Source organism: Ovis aries, chromosome 10 (genome assembly GCF_016772045.2).
Source record: "Ovis aries strain OAR_USU_Benz2616 breed Rambouillet chromosome 10, ARS-UI_Ramb_v3.0, whole genome shotgun sequence".
NCBI classification, from domain to species: Eukaryota; Metazoa; Chordata; class Mammalia; order Artiodactyla; family Bovidae; genus Ovis; species Ovis aries.
This window is the reverse complement of record NC_056063.1, coordinates 18,859,733-18,878,117: the sequence shown is the minus strand read 5'-3', so window position 1 is coordinate 18,878,117 and position 18,385 is coordinate 18,859,733. Positions and strand designations below refer to the sequence as shown.

Below are 18,385 nucleotides of genomic sequence, written 5' to 3'. Positions count from 1 at the left end.
GTGAAAGAGGAGAGTGAAAAAGTTGGCTTAAAGCTCAACATTCAGAAAACTAAGATCGTGTCTCTGGTCCCATCACTTTATGGGAAATAGATGGGGAAACAGTGGAAACAGTGTCAGACTTTATTTTGAGGGGCTCCAAAATCACTGCAGATGGTGATTGCAGCCAGGAAATTAAAAGACACTTACTCCTTGAAAAGAAAGTTATGACCAACCTAGACTGCATATTCAACAGCAGAGAAGACATTGCTTTGTCAACAAAGGTCTGTCTAGTCAAGGCTATGGTTTTTCCAGTGATCATGTATGGATGTGAGAGTTGGACTGTGAAGAAAGCTGAGCACCGAAGAATTGATGCTTTTGAACTGTGGTGTTGGAGAAGACTCTTGAGAGTCCCTTGGACTTCAAGGAGATCCAACCAGTCTATCCTAAAGGAGATTAGTCCTGGGTGTTCATTGGCAGGACTGATGCTGAAGCTGAGACTCCAGTACTTTGGCCACCACATGCGAAGAGTTGACTCATTGGAAAAGACTCTGTTGCTGGCAGGGATTGGGGGCAGGAGGAGAAGGGGACGACAGAGGATGAGATGGCTGGATGGCATCATCGACTCAATGGGCATGGGTTTGAGTAAATTCTGGGAGTTGGTGATGGACAGGGAGGCCTGGCGTGCTGCAGTTCACGGGGTCGCAAAGAGTCAGACACAACTGAGCGACTGAACTGAACTGAACTGAACTGAACTGAATGCACTGTATACATTTGGAACATTCAGGGAGATTCCATAGCAGGGTTAGGTAAACTACCCACCAGTCCATGGGCCAAAACTGGCCTGTGGTCTCTTTTTTTGTACAACCTGCAAGCAGTATTTGTCACATTATAAAAAGATTGAGAAGAAGATGCAGCCAGGCAGGGAGAGGAAGAGAAGGGAGAGGGAGGCAGAAGGGGGAAGAAGCGGAATATGTAACAGAGATCATACGTAGTCCACGAAGCCTAAAATATTTGCTGGCTGCCCCTTTCTAGGAAAAGTTTCCCTGTCACTAGTCTAAAACGTGTTCAAAATAAATTGATCCCAGAACTTTTAGGATGAAGGTGGTCTCACGGCATTTGATTTCTGCTACACAAACACCAGGAAGCACTGACCTTAGCTAGGTTGAAGCCGTATTATAAAAGCAAAAAATCTGGTGATTTTCCAATTAATCTGAATGCTGTAGAGCCACAAAATTATTAAAGATTTAGTTGACCTTATTGGTTGTTCAGTCACAACCTTCTACCCAAAGTGGGTCCAATCAATAAAAACCGACTGTAGAGGAGAAACACGTCTGGAAACACCTCCACACACATTTCTTTCCCCGAAGCCATTCTGCCACCTAAGCTGACACTGCAGTGAGTTTGTGCTTCTGCTTCAACCCACTCACTCTGAACTCTAAATTCTATTTTTATTTTTCCATTTGCTTCGAGGTTGCTGAAAATATTGATAAACCTTCCATTTCACAGCCTTGCACTCCTGCTTTCTTCCTGAAATTGTTTCTTAAGGGATCTATCTAAGATGATTTCCTTTGTATATATATATTTAAAAACACTTTGAAAGAGACAGATTAGAAATTATTTACTATGTGATTTCTAATTACTGCAAAAGAGTTATGGGGTAGGACAAGGTGACAAGAATCCACACAATGGACCAGTGGATAATGTGCAGAAGTTTTAAAGATGTTTATCCTCTTGACTGAATCTGTATAAAAGGATTCTCTGCCTTTTAGAGATGAGCTTTGGGAAGAGACATGGAGAATTTAGAAAGTTCCCCCAATATGCAGCCAAAATAATTAGGTGGTTAAAAAGGAGTATGAGGGGTACTTTGAATGTGAGCTAGACATGTATCCAAAGAATGAAGTTTCAGTTCAGTTGCTTAGTTGTGTCCAACTGTTTGCAACCCCATAGACTGCAGCACGCCAGGCCTCCCTGTCCATCGACAATACTTGGAGTTGCTCAAACTCATGTGCATCAAGTCAGTGATACCATCCAACCATCTCATCCTCTGTCATCCCCTTCTCCTCCTGCCTTTAATCTTTCTTAGCATCAGGGTCTTTTCCAATAAGTCAGTTCTTCACATCAGGTGGCCAAAGTATTGGAGCTTCAGTTTCACTATCAGTCCTTCCAATGAATATTCAGGATTGATTTCCTTTAGGATGGACTGGTTGGATCTCCTTGCAGTCCAAGGGACTCTCAAGAGTCTTCTCCAACACCACAGTTCAAAAGCATCAGTTCTTCAGTGCTCAGCTTTCTTTATGGTCTAACTCTCACATTCATACCTGACTATTGGAAAAAACATAGCTTTGCCTAGATGAACCTTTGTTGGCAAAGTAATGTCTCTGCTTTTTAATATGCTGTCTAGGTTGGTCATAGCTTTTCTTCCAAGGAGCAAGCGCCATGCTGTCTAGGTTGGTCATAGCTTTTCTTCCAAGGAGCAAGCGCCTTTTAATTTCATGGCTGCAGTCACCATCTGCAGTGATTTTGGAGCCCCCCAAAATAAAGTCTCTCATTGTTTCCATTGTTTCCCCATCTATTTGCCATGAAGTGATGGGACCAGATGCCCTGATCTTAGTTTTTTTAATGCTGAGTTTTAAACCAGCCTTTTCACTTTCCTCTTTCACATTCATTAAGAGGCTCTTTAGTTCCTCTTCGCCTTCTGCCATAAGGCTGGTGTCATCTGCATATCTGAGGTTACTGATATTTCTCCCGGCAATCTTGATTCCAGCTTGTGTTCTATCCAGCCCAGCATTTCTCATGATGTACTCTGCACAGAAGTTAAATAAGCAGGGTGACAATATACAGCCTTGACATACTCCTTTCCCAATTTAGAAGGAGAAAAATATAAAATTTATAGTGGTGAAAACTGGCAAATACTACCTTAACCAGATGAATAAAGTTAACTTTACCAGTGATGTCCTATAACTGACGGGTACCCCCAATACGACATGATGAGAAAGGTACTTCACCTCTGTGGTATTCTTTCCAAAATCCTATAACCACAGTTTTCTCTTAAGGAAAGCAACAGAACAACCCAGATAGGGGGACATGCTACCACTTCCTTAACTCATATGCCTCAAAAACTATCAAGGTCAAGGGGGTGGGAAAAAAAAAAAAAACAACAAGGAAAAACTGAGAAATTTTCAGTGGAAGACAAGAACTTACTAAGGAAACGTGACAACTAAATGCAAAGTGGTGTTCCTGATTGGTTCCTGGAACAGGAAAATAACTTGAAAGAAAACCTGGTGAAATCACAATAAGATTTGGAGTTCAGTTAACAGAACATGCCAGCGTTGGTTTCTTAATTTTAACTAATGGAGTCTCATAGTGTGGGATGGTAGCAAGTGGGTGCTGGAACTGGGTCAGGAGAGTGAATATAGGAAACCTCTGTAATATTTTTACAACTCTCCTGCAAATCTAAAACTGTGCTGAAGTATGATAACATGTTTATTTAAAAAATGAAATTGGAGGGGGAACAGAAAAGATGTGAAACAGTGGTGAGTGGTGATGGTATTAGGAAGCGTTCAGCTGTGGAGTGCAGACTGAATTCTTCAAGCATTCAAAGCAGAGAGAGAGTAGTAAGGGCTGAGATGGAAGGCTTCATGGAGCGATGGATGGGAAAATGAGCGCCTTACAGCTGAGGGGGGCAACATGAGTGGATGGAGGACTGAAGCAGTCCTGCTCAGGGACCAACACAAATGAGCTCACCAGAGCTGTGTGGGCAGAAGTAGTAAGGAGATGGGTTTGGTCAGGTAGTGTGAAGCCAGGCAGGAGTGGAGCTCCTGGATTGGAGGGGCAGCTCAGAACAGATGTGTCTATAAAACCACTGAGGAATTATTGGAAAGGAAAAGATCTTTGTTGGCCAGAGTAGAGAAAGCATGGTTAATAGTTCTCTGCAGGCACCTTAATCATTTTAATAACTGGGAGGTGCAAATCATAAATGAAAAATGGAAGTCTTGTAATAGGTAAAGTGCTGTTTTTTTTTCCTTCAATATTTGGCCGCACCTTGAGGCTAGTGGGATCTTAGTCCCCTGATCAGGGATTGAACCTGCGCTCTTGGCAGTGAAAGCATGGAGTCCTAACCACTGGACCACAAGGGAATTTCATAAAATGCATTGCTATGAAGGAAAATAAGCAGCTGTTTGGCATGGGCCTGATGATCTGAATGTGTGTGGTAAGGGAGACTTAAATTAGACAAGACACAGTGCCTTTTGATTGAGAAGCCATTAAGTCTTAGAATATACCATGAGGGCTGGCAGAGAATCACTTACAGAGGTGGGAATACAGATCAGGCTGGAGGGCTGCTGTGCCTTCTCGGCAGGATAACCCTTTACTCCAGGTTTCTACCAGATCTATGGCCCTGTGATTTGAAAAACAGTTTTGATGACCTGGGTCATGGCTCCTGGTGAAAAAAATCAATGACTGTACAGGGCTTTCCCACTTAGCTTTTCATTTTTACATTCTTAGGTCAAGCTGGTGACTGTAACACTCAGGAAAATGATAGACTGCCCTGCTCAGAGCTCTGGGAAGTCGGAGGAGAAATACAGAGCGCGTTCCTTTGGGTGCCTGACTCTTTGGACTGGGGCCTGGCCTACGGCGTTCCTGCTAACCCACATGGGCCTCGCCAGCTGTTGATATGATGAATCCATTGCTTCTGTTTCTGAACATGTTCTTTGATCCAGTCACTCTTGGCTACACATAGTCTGTTACAAAGAGCAGGAGCAGGCTTTCAGAGACACAGGGAAGCTTCCATGAACATCTGCTGAGTCTCACGAGCTTCCGGTCCCGGGGGAAGGGCACCATTTCTCAATCACAGACTCCGAGATTTTTTTGCATCCATCACATACAAGCAAGCGTTCTTCTGATAGCTCATTTCCCTGGTATGCTTTCTGGAAAAGCAAATAAAACTCTGTTATCATCTCGACTTATACACTCTTTCTGTTATCCACATGTTGCTGCTGTGAATAAGGCATAGCTTGGGTTCCTACAGATAGAGAGAGCCGTGGAGAAGATGGGGGCCTTCTGGGTAGGAGCAGGTGTGTTTTTATGTCCTAGCTGTGTCCTTGAGGCTGTCACAAGTGACACAAGCTGATTTTTTTCCCTTATCACACTGAGATCTCCCCTCCTGCCAACACAGCCTCCTCTAGCCATCACAGCAGGCAGACAACACTGTTATCTTGCCCCCAGTCAGAGTGCTGTTTCACTGGCTCCCTGGGAAGTGAGGTCTACCTTTACTGGTACCCTGACGTCAGGGGGAGGGTTGGTAGGAGGGGGATGGTGGGGTCAGCAAGCTGAGCTGCTTCCACAGGCTCCAGCTTGGAAGAGGGGTTCAGGCTCCCCATCCCCCATGGCTCCTGAGAAAACAAAAAGTGAAAGTTAAAACCGCCACCTACTACCCATCACTGCATCTGCGATTCATTGAAACTGTAGCCTGAGAGCAGCATATATGCATCAATCACTTAAACGGAGGGTAGCATTTCAATGTCTTGTTTCATCTCTAACTTCTTCTCTACCCTCTTCCCCATCCCCACTTCCAGATGATGCTTTTGCCCTTCTCTTGCTCCTGACATTCTCTACAGTGTCTGAGATGATGCTTGATAAGTGGAGTAAGGTTGACTCTCCATGAGAAGAGAGATGTCTATTAAGACACAGCTATAGAATTCAAGCTCTTGAGGGAAATGGAACCAAGTATCAATAGAAGATATTCACCACTGAATTCAGGGACCATTTAATTTGGCAAGATCGAGGCCGTCGGTGGCCTTGCCTAGAGTAGTCACAATGGAGTGGTGGGGAGAGGATCTCAGTTAAGTTGGTTTGAGGAAGGCAAGTGTAGGAAGGAAGTGGAGACACTGACCATGGGCTAAAGGTCATGTCAAAGGGCATGAAGTCAAGGGAGGGTTTTAGAGGCTACTAAAGCCTGCCTGTCTGCTGGTGTTGATGCTGTTTGCTGATCTAGGGGAAAAGACAGGACTGATGAGACCCGTTCGTCTCTTTCTCTTGCTTTTAAAAAAGCAAAGCCCATTGAGAAGGATTCAATTTCCCTTCACAGCCACTGCTCTTTCTGCTAGTTTATAACTGTGTCAGGGTGGAAATCACATCTGATCCACTTCTGCATTTCAAAAAGTGCTTGGACATCAGGTCCATCGGGGCAGGGATCAGGACTGCCTTTATTCTCATTGTGTCCATAGTGGCCAGCACCATACTTTGAGCATAGTAGGTGCTCATTAAACTGTTGTGGCATTGAGCGATTGCTTAAAGAATGATTGCGTGAGCACAGGCATGAGTGGACTCAACTATTTACTTTATGGAGTTTCTGTCGGAAATTTTGAATCATGAACTGCCTTCTCTCCTCTGCCTCTGTCAGTTCTAAAAACTTGCTCTCTAAAACACAGACTCATACTCAGGAAACATTAAATTTAATATACACCTAGAAAAACAGATTTGTTGCAAAGGAACCTACCTGTAAGTTTCAAGTTCCCAGTAGGAATGATTTGGGGGGGTTTCCTCCATTTTGGAATATCTTTTAGTTACAGTTTTCTTTTTTTTGGCCATGCTGTGTAGCTTGTGGGCTCCTAGTTTCCCAACCAGGGATAGAACCTGGGCCCACGCAGCGAAAGCAGTACATCCTAGCCACTGGATCTCCAGGGAACTCCCTCATCATAGTTTTCTTTATAAAGTGTGTTCTCACCTGTCATCTCAACCTTTTATCAGTCCTGAAGTGAAGTGAGGGTCGGATATGATTCCCACTTTAGCAGTGGGGAAGCAGAGACCCAGAGGACTTCAATTTACTTGAGTTCACACAGCTCATTGCAGCAGATCAGGAACTTGACCTCAAATATTCTTGCCCTCCATTTAATGAATTAGTATTTAAGCTCTCAATTTAGTAAGAGCTCTTCACCCACATCCTGTGACTCAGAGGACCCACTCCTGTTTTTCTTCCACTTGTTTCATTTCTGTGCAAAGCAATAACAAGTCTGTATTTCTCCAGGGCAGGCCATGGTTCATCAAAGCTTCTGCCAAGTTTTAACCTTTTCTAATAGTTGAGGCAGATGGGACAGGCCATAATAAGACTGACTTTGCTTCGTGGGAATTGCTGGGTTGGACCAGACACGATGCATCCAGCCTGGAGGCTGAATCCTCCAGTGGCATTTAGGGTTTTGTGATATGTGGGCTTCTGAGCAGGCAGGCAGGGGATGAAGCACTACTGTTTACCAAATCAAAGCAGATGTTCCACTCTTTGAAAGGTGAGCTGGAGGCCCCTCCCCTCTGAAATCTGTTTTAAAATGTGTCAATCTGGGAAATGTAGGCTCCAGATACATACACCTGAGACTGTGTTGTGAGACAAGCTTGACAAACAGGCTTCCCTGGTGGCTCAGCTGGTAAAGAACCCACCTGGCAATGCAGGAGACGAAAGAGACTCGGGTTTGATCCCTGGGTCAGGAAGATCCCGTGGAGGAGGCAACAACGGACACAAGAGCCTATTGTATCTTCTGGGAAATGAAATAAACATAATGATAAACTAAAGACAGTGAATATTAGAGATGCTGAGTTTAGATTCACTCATGCATGTGTCTAGGACATACTCTTGGTTAAGTGTTGGGCTGACATATGAGCATAAGGAAGTGAAAGTCGCTCAGTCGTGTCTGACTCTTTGCGACCCCATGGACTATATAGTCCGTGGAATTCTCCAGGCCAGAATACTGGAGTGGGTAGCCTTTCCCTTCTCCAAGGGATCTTCCCAACCCAGGATCAAACCCAGGTCTCCCTCACTTCAGGCGGGTTCTTTACCAGCGGAGCAACGAGGGAAGCCTGACATAGGAACACAGCAGATTCAACTGCACAAGCCGTCCAGTGTTTACAGACCAGCCAATCAATTAAAAGACTCAGAATGTGAACAACTGGATCATATTGCTGCACTCTGTCAACTTCTAACGGGATATGTGGTTCTGTTTCTTGTGGTTTTCCTTTTTTTTAATTTTAGTTGTATTGAGGCATAATTGACATAAAATTGTAGGATGTGCGTAGTGGACAGAAGGGTGATTTGATATACATATATGTTGCACTGGGGCTTCCCTGGTGCCTCAGATGGTAAAGCGTCTGCCTGCAATGCAGGAGACCCAGTTTTGATCCCTGGGTTGGGAAGATCCCCTGGAGAAGGGATAGGCTACCCACCTCAGTATTCTTGCCTGAAGAATCCCATGGACAAAGGACCCTGGTGGGCTACAGTCTAGAGGGTCGAAAAGAGTTGGACACAACTGAGTGACTAACACTTTCACTTTTCATACATTGCATTTTCTTTATTTTTAATCTATCATAAAATAGAGTCAGCCGAAGCATTTGACATTGTCAGAAGTTGACCACTTCAGTGAAATAAGGATGTACATAAGAATATACATGCATTTCTTTCTTTTTTTTTTTTTTTTCATGCATTTCTATATACATTTTGTCTTCACCTAATCATGAAGGAGTTTAGAGGAAGAGTTGACAATTATTGAGCTTGGATCGACTTATTTCCTCCTTTCACCCTCTTTTCCCACCACTGAACACACACTCTGTGTTAGACCCTTCTCTAAGTATTGGGGATACAGTAGTGAATACAGTGGACATGGTCCTTGGCTTTATGGATCTTACAGTTGAGGTGGGGAGAGTATAGTGGATGGGTTGATTGGAATTATGTAGATAATTAATTATAATGTTTGTAAGTACTGCATAGAAATGTAAAGTGCTTGAACAGGGAAGAGAGAGCAGTGGATACATTCAATGGATATGTGAGCTGAATCAACAGGGCTGGTGATTCATTCGATATGGGTGGGGTGATATTTGATATGGGAGGGTAAGTGAGGGGTCAAGGACGGGACTGGACGATTAGCTGGATGGATGGTGGGAGAAGATGAAGGAGGAACAGACTAGTAAGAAAAAATCCAACGGAAACTGGATTTCTTTTCTGGGTGAAGATATCCTATACCGATCTCCTTTCCTCTCTCTCTCCCTTTCTCTCTCTCTGTCTCTCTCTCCAGTATCTTCCTTCCCACCCCTCTCCACCCCCTAAAGAAAAGAGAATTTCTGAAAGTCCTTTTTTGATTCCCCAAAAGAAAATTATTATCTCAATGAGCCAGGAAGACAGGTCCAGAAAAAGCCTGTTTGGCAGGCTTTTCCACTCCTGATTGTAAATGGCACTCTAATCTCACCCTTTGTAGGAACCATGATGGTGATCTGCTTCTCCCTTTAATGGCCTGCCAGCCTGCTTTTCCTTGTTATTGTACTATATTGTGAGCTTCCTGAGGGTGAGGGTAGCATTCTTTTTTTTTTTTTTTTGTCTCCCTCCATCTAAATAGAGCATGGCATTTAGTAGGTAACAATAATTATTTGTTGAATTGAATGATAAGACAGTTGTATGAATGCTGGCTATAATGAACTTGGGTTCTTTTATGCTTGCCTAGACTTTACGTGATGTTCCTAAGCACTGTGTATTTCTGCGTGTGGCTCCTTTTAAGGGAGGGGTGTGTCTGTCTTTCCAACCACTGCCTCTCCAATCCTGATATATGGCTAAGTTCAAAAATACTTGTTCAAGAGCAGTGGTTGCCAAAGGGGAGGAGGGTTGGGGATGAGTAAAACATGAAAAGGGTTTTAGAAGGTACAAGTTTCCAGTTGCAAACTAAATAAATCACGGGGATATAAAGTATGGGATGGTGACAAGGGTCAATGAGAGTGGAGAGCGTATTTGAAAGTTGCCGAGAGAGTAAGTCCTCAAAGTTAACTTTGTGCAGTGACAGGTGGTAATTAGACTTACTGTGGCGAACATTTCACAATATCTGCAAATATAAAACCTTTACATGGTATACCTGAAACCAATAGAATGTTATATGCCAGTTAGACCTCAGTAAATTTGTTTTTTTTTTTTTAATACTTGCTCCATTTTTGAAAAGAAGAGGGCAAAGTGATTAAAAACCTCTGAAAGCATTCTGCATATTACGCAGGTCAGGGAACGGCAACAGCAACAAAGTACGCCGCTGATGAAACTGAAGAGCCTCAGAAGTACTGTTGAGGCTTATTTTATGTATTTAATTAGTTAATTTATTTTTTGGCTGCACTGTGAGACATGTGGGATCCTAACTCCCCAACCCGGGATAGAACTGATGCTCTGAAATGAGGAGTCTTAACCACTGGACTGCCAGGCAAGTTCCCACTATGGTTCATTATACAGTTGGGTGTTTCTACCCACAGGCTGACCGTCTTTAGATTAGACAAGTTTGATTCAGATATTAGACCCTAAATTAATTTTCATGGTCAACAAGATTGGACGGATGTGACATTTGATACTCAAACTAGAAAGGAGGGTGGCTTTTCTTCATTGGTTTTCAATGATGTTCCGCAGAGTCTTTGGGGTTTCTTGGAAATCTTGAGCAAGCCATTGGGTGGGGCTCTGACCTGTTACTTCTGCCTTCGCACAGTGCATCTCATCTGTATTTATTTTGCTTCAGTTCAGTTCAGTAAAATTTCCTTTGAAGAACAAGTTCAATGACTTTAAAGAAAAAAACAAACCCTATGTCAGATAACAACCTAACACTGTTCTCAAATAATGATAATATTCCTGCATGTAAATTTCTTACCTGAGAAGTGATGGTGGCATCTGCTTATCTTTGGAAAACCACAGCTTAGTCTTCTAGAAAGTACACAAATCATTATCAGTTCAAACATCAGAAAGTTACAGATGTGCTTGTAAAATGCACACTTCTAACCATTGCATTTTTTCCTTTTTTTTTTTTTAAACTTGCCTGTTTTCTGGTGTAGGCTTCCCAACGACTTGCCTCTTTTCTAGTTCACTTCCCATTGTGAACTCTTTGAGAGCAGTAGCAATAACTCTTGTTTCTTTTGAGGTTAGCACAATGCCTAGCACAATAAAGTTATCCTGAGTAAATAAATGGATGTTTGGATGCATGAGCGGATGGATGGACTGGTGGAAGAGTGTCTGTGACAGAACACAAATGCCTGAGACTCGGTAACTTTGTTCTAACCCTGTCTCAGCAATCCTGTTTTGTAAGACCATGAATAAATTGATTTTGTATCTCATTATACTAAATATAAAAATTAAAAATAGAGTGTGTTTTGCAAATTAAGGATATAATGAGTCACTGTTTCTTGGGAATAGAGAGTGCATGAACAAATTAATTACAAAGTCTTATGTTATTATCATTATAATGTTAATTATAAGATATAGATGCTGTTGATGAAACTAACCCAGGAAAGAAATGTTAGATGAGCAATTGGTTCAAATTTTGGGCCAATATTCTGGTGAACAAAATTATTGTTTATGACACAGAGCACCTCAGAGCACCTCAAACTTTGGTTTGACAGAATATAGGCTGTACTGGGTTTCTGCAGATTCAGTAACAGCAATGACCTGGTATCCAAAGGAGACACTGAAAACCAAGCAGACTTGAAGCGGAAGAGCCAACAGTTGTGAAAGGTAAAGACTTCCATCGCTTGTCAGCTGCTGTGCTGGATGAACGTATGTATGTATGAATAAATTTAGTAGACCTTATTAAGCTGTCTTCCTGTGCAAGAGCTAGTGCTGAAGGAAATGAGAGATGAGTTACTAAGTCAAGGGAGACAAGACATAAACATATAACAAAGAAAGTACGAAGGGCCACAAGAGAACTAGTGTTCAGTGGTATGAGGATTCATGAGGAGGAGAATAATCTTACTCTAAATATTGCTTATTACTTGGATTACTTATGCCTTGGTTTTCAAATAAAACAAAACCTTTCATCTTCTCAGTAGAGCCTTTAGAATAAATAAATATGTAGAGAGTATTTCTGGCAAAGGTATGCATTCCCCAAAGAAGGAGGCCATTTTCATGCACAACTGTGTTTCTTCGTTGGGACAGCCGGCTCCGTTTTGCTTCCATCATGTCGTGAAGGCTCTTGACGTTGCAAAGTTGTCCCGGATTCTGGGTCAAAATTGAATCATCAGATTGACTGACCTCGCCACACCATGTGAATTGAATTAAAAATTTATGTGTGCACACACATATGTGTGTGTTTAGCACGTGAAAAAGAGGACTCCCCAGGCCCCACACTCTTTGTTATTCCTACATTTACCAATGTTTTCACAATTCTGTGAAAACAACATATCTCTGATATATTCAAAGTACCTCATTTTTACAAGGCAGGATATTAATATAATCCAGAAAGACTAAGAACAAATTGATATGTGTACTCCTCCAAAAAAACAACAGTAACTTTTGACCTTCATGCAAATCTTTCCATTTGAAGGGATTGGTTCAGTTTTCAATTTAGAAGAATAAAAATGATAAATAGATGATAGATCGAAAAGAAAGTTTGAAGAAAAAAAGACATATATAATCTCATCCTAACTTAATACACAATTTTTTTTTATTTTCATGCATTTCCCTCTAGTTATTTTTTTCTTAACTCACCCTACTTGGTTCTACTCCCACTGGGCCACCAAAATTGCTCTTATCAAGTCACCAGTGACCTCAGTGGCTTGTTTTCAGTCCTTGTTTACCTGATCTGCCAAGAGCCTTCAGCACAGTCTAGGCCCCATCTCTTTCTTTCTTATTCTCCGTGTTCCAACACTTTGGGTTGACTGACTTTGGGTCCACCGTGTTCTGTTTTGTTAATGGTTTCTGCCCTCTGTGTTCTCTGTTCTGTCTTACTTAGAACTCCTATTATCAGATCTCCTGAGTTAATTCTCTAGTTTTCTTACCTTTAATGCCTGATTTCCTGTCCCTTTTCATGGTTGGGATATTCTCTTCTTTCTCTGAGGATATCGATGATTTTTTTTTCCCCTTCTCCAAGCATAGTCTTTGTTTTTTCCGAGTTACTTTTTAACTGAGTATTTATTTTGGTCTTAGTCTTTCAAGATAACGACTGTCCAGATGTGTGCTCACTTAGATGTTTCAGCAAGTTTGTTTGTAACTGAGAGATTGGGAGCTCTGAGAATGTGGATGGTATTGACAAAGCACTGTGGTTTGCCTGGGACTCCTAAGTTTTAATACTGAATGTCCCTTGAACTAGGGAACCCTCAGTCCTAGCTAAGGTCACCCTCTAGATGTCAGATCATCTAGAGGGTGAACTGTCTGGAAAAGTTCCTAGGGAGCCCAATGTCAGTGTGTTCAGCTCCTTTTTCGGTGAGCTGGCAGATTCCCCAAAGCATACTATTCCAATTTCCTGCACGGAGGTCAAAGCCCTGCCTTCGAACATTCTTGGACTTTAGCTGAGGGAGTGCAGCAGGGATTGTCAGCTCCCAATATGAAAATAGCCTCTTAATCTCACTTCAGCTGTGTCTGGATTTTCCTGTTCACTGTTTACTGAGTGCTTGCCATGTGGCAGGCACTGTTTTTAAGCACAGGAGAGGCTGCAGAGGGTAAGATGCAAAAATATCTGCCTCTGTGACGCAAGTAGGAAAGCAGGCAATCAATCAATCAGTTAATTCTTAAAAATTATGATTTGTCAAAAAGAGGTAAACGCTTTGAATTAAGAAAACAACAACAACAACAACAACAACAAAAAAAAAAAAAAAAACAAGAAAAACAGGAGTGAAGGAAAGATGGAGCTAGAGTGAAGTGAAGTGAAAGTTCTTCAGTCGTGTTGGACTCTTTGCAACCCCATGGACCGTGGCCCGTCCACTGGCAGGCAGGGTCTTTACCACTAGCACCACCTGGCAAACCCTTTATTTTATAAATAGTAGTAGGTATATTGGACACAACTGAGTGACTAATACTCACACATGCATATGAATTTAGGGCTTCCCAGGTGATGCTAAGAGTAAAGAACCGGTCTGCCAGTGCAGGAGACATAAGAGATGCAGGTTTGATCCCTGGGTGAGGAAGATCCCCTGGAGGAGGGGATGGCAACCCACTCCAGTATCCTTGCTTGGAGAATCCCATGGACAGAGAAGCCTGGCAGGCAACTGTCCAGGGAGTCACAAAGAGTCGGACATGACCGAAGCAACTTAGCACACACACACATATGAATTTAAGGCTATTTTAAATAGAGTGATCAGAGAAGATGTTCCTGAGAGGATGACACTGAGCAAAGACCTGAGGGATGTAGGTGGTGCTGGAGGAAGAGCCTCCCAAGCAAAGGGAATGAGCAAGGTCCCTGAGGCAGGAACGTGCCTGATACCTTTGGGTATGGCTATCGCATAATGTATGGGCTTCCCTGGTAGCTCAGCTGGTAAAGAATCCACCTGCAAGGTAGGAGACCCCAGTTCGATTCCTGGGTTGGGAAGAGCCCCTGGAGAAGGGATAGACTACCCACTCCAGTATTCTTGGGCTTCCCTGGGTGGCTCAGAGGGTAAAGTTCCACCTGCAATACAGGAGACCTGGGTTCAATCTCTGGGTTGAGAAGATCCCCTGGAGGTGGGGGGCTTGGCAACCCACCTCAGTATTTCTGCCTGGAGAATCCCCACGGACAGAGGAGTTGCAAAGAGTTGGACACAACTGAATGACTAAGCACAGCACAGCATGGCATAGTGTGAAAGGAGGTGACTAGTCATCTCAATTATTAGGTGTAAAATAGGCTGCATGGGCTAAGAGAAGAAAGAGTAACCCAGTTAGGAAACCATTGTATCACTCCAGTCAAATCATGGTGGTGCCTTGAACCAGGGCCAAACTGTGACCAAATTGCTGCTGAGAAATGGCTAGTTTCCAGATATGTTTTCTGGATTCGCTAATGGATTGGTTCTGAGGAGATAGAGACAGGGGGGAATCAAGGACTGACTCCAAGGGTCTTAGTCTGAGCATCGGGAAGAATGGAATTGCTCTTTGCTGACACAGGGGAGATTATAGGGAAGCAGGTTTGGAAGAGACATCATGAGTTAGGTTTTACACGCCATATTTGAGACATCTATGGAATGTATGTGTGGAGTAATAAGTGGCTGTATAAGTCTGGGGTTACGTGGTTCTGCACCCAATTCCAATGTGTGGAGGGGCAGCTCCCCCAACCCTCCCACATCATCAAGGAATGCTGGGAGCATCAGCTGGATGTACTATAACCCAACTCAATTCAGACCCCATTTTTGCAGAGGTGACTCAGGCCATAAAGAATCCGCCTGCAATGCTGGGTTTGATTCCTGGCTCAGGAAGATCCCCAGGAGAAGGAAATGGCAACCCCATCCAATATTCTTTCCTAGGAAATCCCATGGACAGAGGAGCCTGGTGAGTTACAGTCCAAGGGGTTGCAAAGAGTCAGACATGACTGAGAAATAGCATCAGACTCCACAGACAAAGAGTTCAATCCCACAGGACCACTTTCCCCTTCAGGTACCAATCACAAGTCCAGTTTGGTCCCTGCGCTTCTGACTAAGTGGCCATAACTGAGAGGTCCTCATGACCCTGCTGCTGCTAAGTCGCTTCAGTCATGTCCGATTCTGTGCAACCCCAGAGATGGCAGCCCACCAGACTCCCCCTTCCCTGGGATTCTCCAGGCAAGAACACTGGAGTGGGTTGCCATTTCCTTCTCCAATGAATGAAGGTGAAAAGTGAAAGTGAAGTCACTCAGTCGTGTCTGACTCCTAGCGACCCCATGGACTGCAGCCTACCAGGCTCCTCTGTCTATGGGATTTGCCAGGCAAGAGTACTGGAGTGGAGTGCCATTGCCTTCTCCACCTCATGACCCTACTTGGGTTCAATCAATTTGCTAGAAAGGCTCACAGAACTCAGAAATCCTGTTTACTCACTGGGTTGCTTGTTTATTATTAAGGATATTAAAGGATATGAATCAATAGCCAGACGAAGAGACACATAAAGGGGACTTCCCTGGCCGCCCAGTGGTTAAGACTTCACCTTCCAACACAGGGGGTGAGGGTTCCATCCCTGGTGGGGAGTTAAGCGAAAAAGAAAACAAAACAGAAACAATATTGTAACAAATTCAATAAAGACTTTAAAAATCATCCATTAAAAAAAAAAAAGACCTTAAAAAAAAAAAGAGATACATAGTATAAGTTTCCAAACAAAGATGCTTCTGTTCTCATGGAGTTTTGGGGCCAGCACAGTTGCTTGGACTGCAAGGAGATCCAACCAGTCCATTCTGAAGGAGATCAGCGCTGGGTGTTCTTTGGAAGGAATGATTCTAAAGCTGAAACTCCAGTACTTTGGCCACCTCATGCAAAGAGTTGACTCTTTGGAAAAGACTCAGATGCTGGGAGGGATTGAGGGCAAGAGGAGAAGGGGACAACAGAGGATGAGATGGCTGGATGGCATCACCGACTGGATGGACGTGGGTCTGAGTGAACTCCGGGAGTTGGTGATGGACAGGGAGGCCTGGCGTGCTGCGATTCATGGGGTCGCAAAGAGTCGGACACGACTGAGCGACTGAACTGAACTGAACTGAACAGTGGCACATGGGAGTGTTCTGTTTCCTCAACCTGAAAACTCTCAGAAAACTTATTCTTTTTGTTTTTTGATGGAGGCTTCATTACACAGACATGATTAATTAAATCATTGACCACTGGTGATTGATTCAGCCTCCAGCCCTTCTTCATTCCCTGCAAATCAGTCTGAATCCTCTATTTCTGGTTGGTTACCCTGGCAACCAGCATCCATTCTTAGGTGCTTCCCAGAAGTTGCCTCATTAACATAAACCCAGTTGTGGTACAAAAGCCTTTTTTTGTGTGAATTTCACCTTTACGGCTCTGAAGTGGCTTCAGGCACTGAGCACAGGAGACCAAATATAACAAAAGATGCTCCCACTGCTCTTACCGCTCAGGAAACTCCACGGGTCTGGGGAGCTGTGAGCCAGGAACTGTGGACAAAGACCAAATAAATATGAAAAATATATTTTGGTCATCTGAAGGACCAGATGCAAATTTCTTATAAATCACAATATTGTAGGTACTCAAGGAAGAGGCTGGAGACATAAATTCCAGGGATGGCATTGAAGGTCACGAGGCCGGGTGAAACTGCCTAGGGAATAATACAGATTGAGCAGTGGACTAAGCATAGACTGTACATCAACATTCAGAGGATGAGATGAGACGTAACTATCCCACGAAACCGAGAAGGAGGGACCAGTTAAGAAGACAGAGAATCAAGGGAGAGAATCCAGAAGTCAACTGAAAAAAAAAAAAGTTTCAAGAAAGAGTGATGAACTGTGTTGGGCGCTGCTCGAAGAGCCCTCTAGTTCAGAGATACTTTGATCCATTTGGTCCAGAGAGCTTGTGTGGTATCTTCTCCTGGACCAAACCTCCAACCATCTACCAGGGTCAGAGGAGGGACCGTCACCGGCTTGTGCAGAATAGGAAAGAATAATGGGAAATGAGACATCAAAGTGCTTCTTAGATTGTCCACCCTTCCCCTTGTTCTAGCGGCCCCCTCCAGTCATTTCACTTTTAAGTGAATGCCACCAATTTCTGAGCCTTAAAAAGTAGCCTCCTTGGGACTTCCCTGGTGGTCCAGTGGTTAAGAATCCACCTGCCAATATGGGGAACATAGGTTCTATCCCTGGTCTGGGATAGATTCCACGCACTGTGGGGGCAACTAAGCCTTTGTGCTATGGGTGCTGAAGCCCATGCCCCCTGGATCCTGTGCTCCACAGCAAGAGAAGCCACCACAAAGAGAAGCCTGCGCACCACAGCTAGAGAAAGCCCTTGAGCGGTGATGAAGATCCAGCCCAGCCAGAAATGGAGTAAATACATGTAACTTAAAAAAAGAAGCCTCCAATAGATTGATTCATACCTTGCCCCCGCTGCCCATTTAGGAATCTGCTCTCTCTGATGTGCTGTGTCATTTACTTCTGAATGATCTACTACTTTCAGACTTCGCTAATAAAATTGGCTTGGTCTCCTTTTACTCTGGTCCTTGTGGACTTAAGCCTCTTAAAAAGATCCTTTCACTGTCACTTCAGGAAGGAGTAATAATGGATGCATGTATCCAACCCATCTTCTTCACCTGGAAGCTGTGACCACCGTTTTTGATGGTGTGAGGTTGTCAACTATCCGGACGTATATCATTTACTTAACTGTTCGCCAATTTGGACTTTTGGGTTGCTTCCAATGACACATAATACTATGCACTTTGTTCATGATTAGGATTTTTTTTTTTTTTTTTGCTCTGGATCAATTCCCAGAATGTAATAACTGGGTAGAGAGATATTAGAATTTGATACAGTAAAAGGCTGTACAGTGAATAGTTCAAAGCATCGTCTCCGGCATGTAGTCAGAGTGCCTTTGTTTGGATACTTGATCTGCTGTTTGCTATCGGTGTGACCTTGGGCAAGTTTCTTAAACTCTCTGTGTTCCAGTGTCCTCATCTGTCAAATAGTAATAATACTAGTAGCATTACTGAGAGTAGAAGGGTAGGTTAACACACGTAACCTACTGTGACTGATACACAGTAAGTTAAGTC

At 43.4% G+C, this 18,385-nt stretch overlaps 1 long non-coding RNA gene across 1 annotated transcript; it reads right to left on the bottom strand.

Moving 5' to 3' along the window:
• Nucleotides 1-2,536: 2,536 nt before the first annotated feature.
• On the bottom strand, nucleotides 2,537-12,991 carry LOC105608010 (uncharacterized). Its single transcript, XR_003590535.3, has 5 exons — nucleotides 12,745-12,991; nucleotides 10,626-10,678; nucleotides 10,444-10,537; nucleotides 7,408-7,505; nucleotides 2,537-4,904 (listed from the first exon to the last, which is right to left on the bottom strand). It is a non-coding gene; the product is annotated as an uncharacterized LOC105608010 (long non-coding RNA).
• Between the last annotated feature and the right edge of the window lie 5,394 nt (nucleotides 12,992-18,385).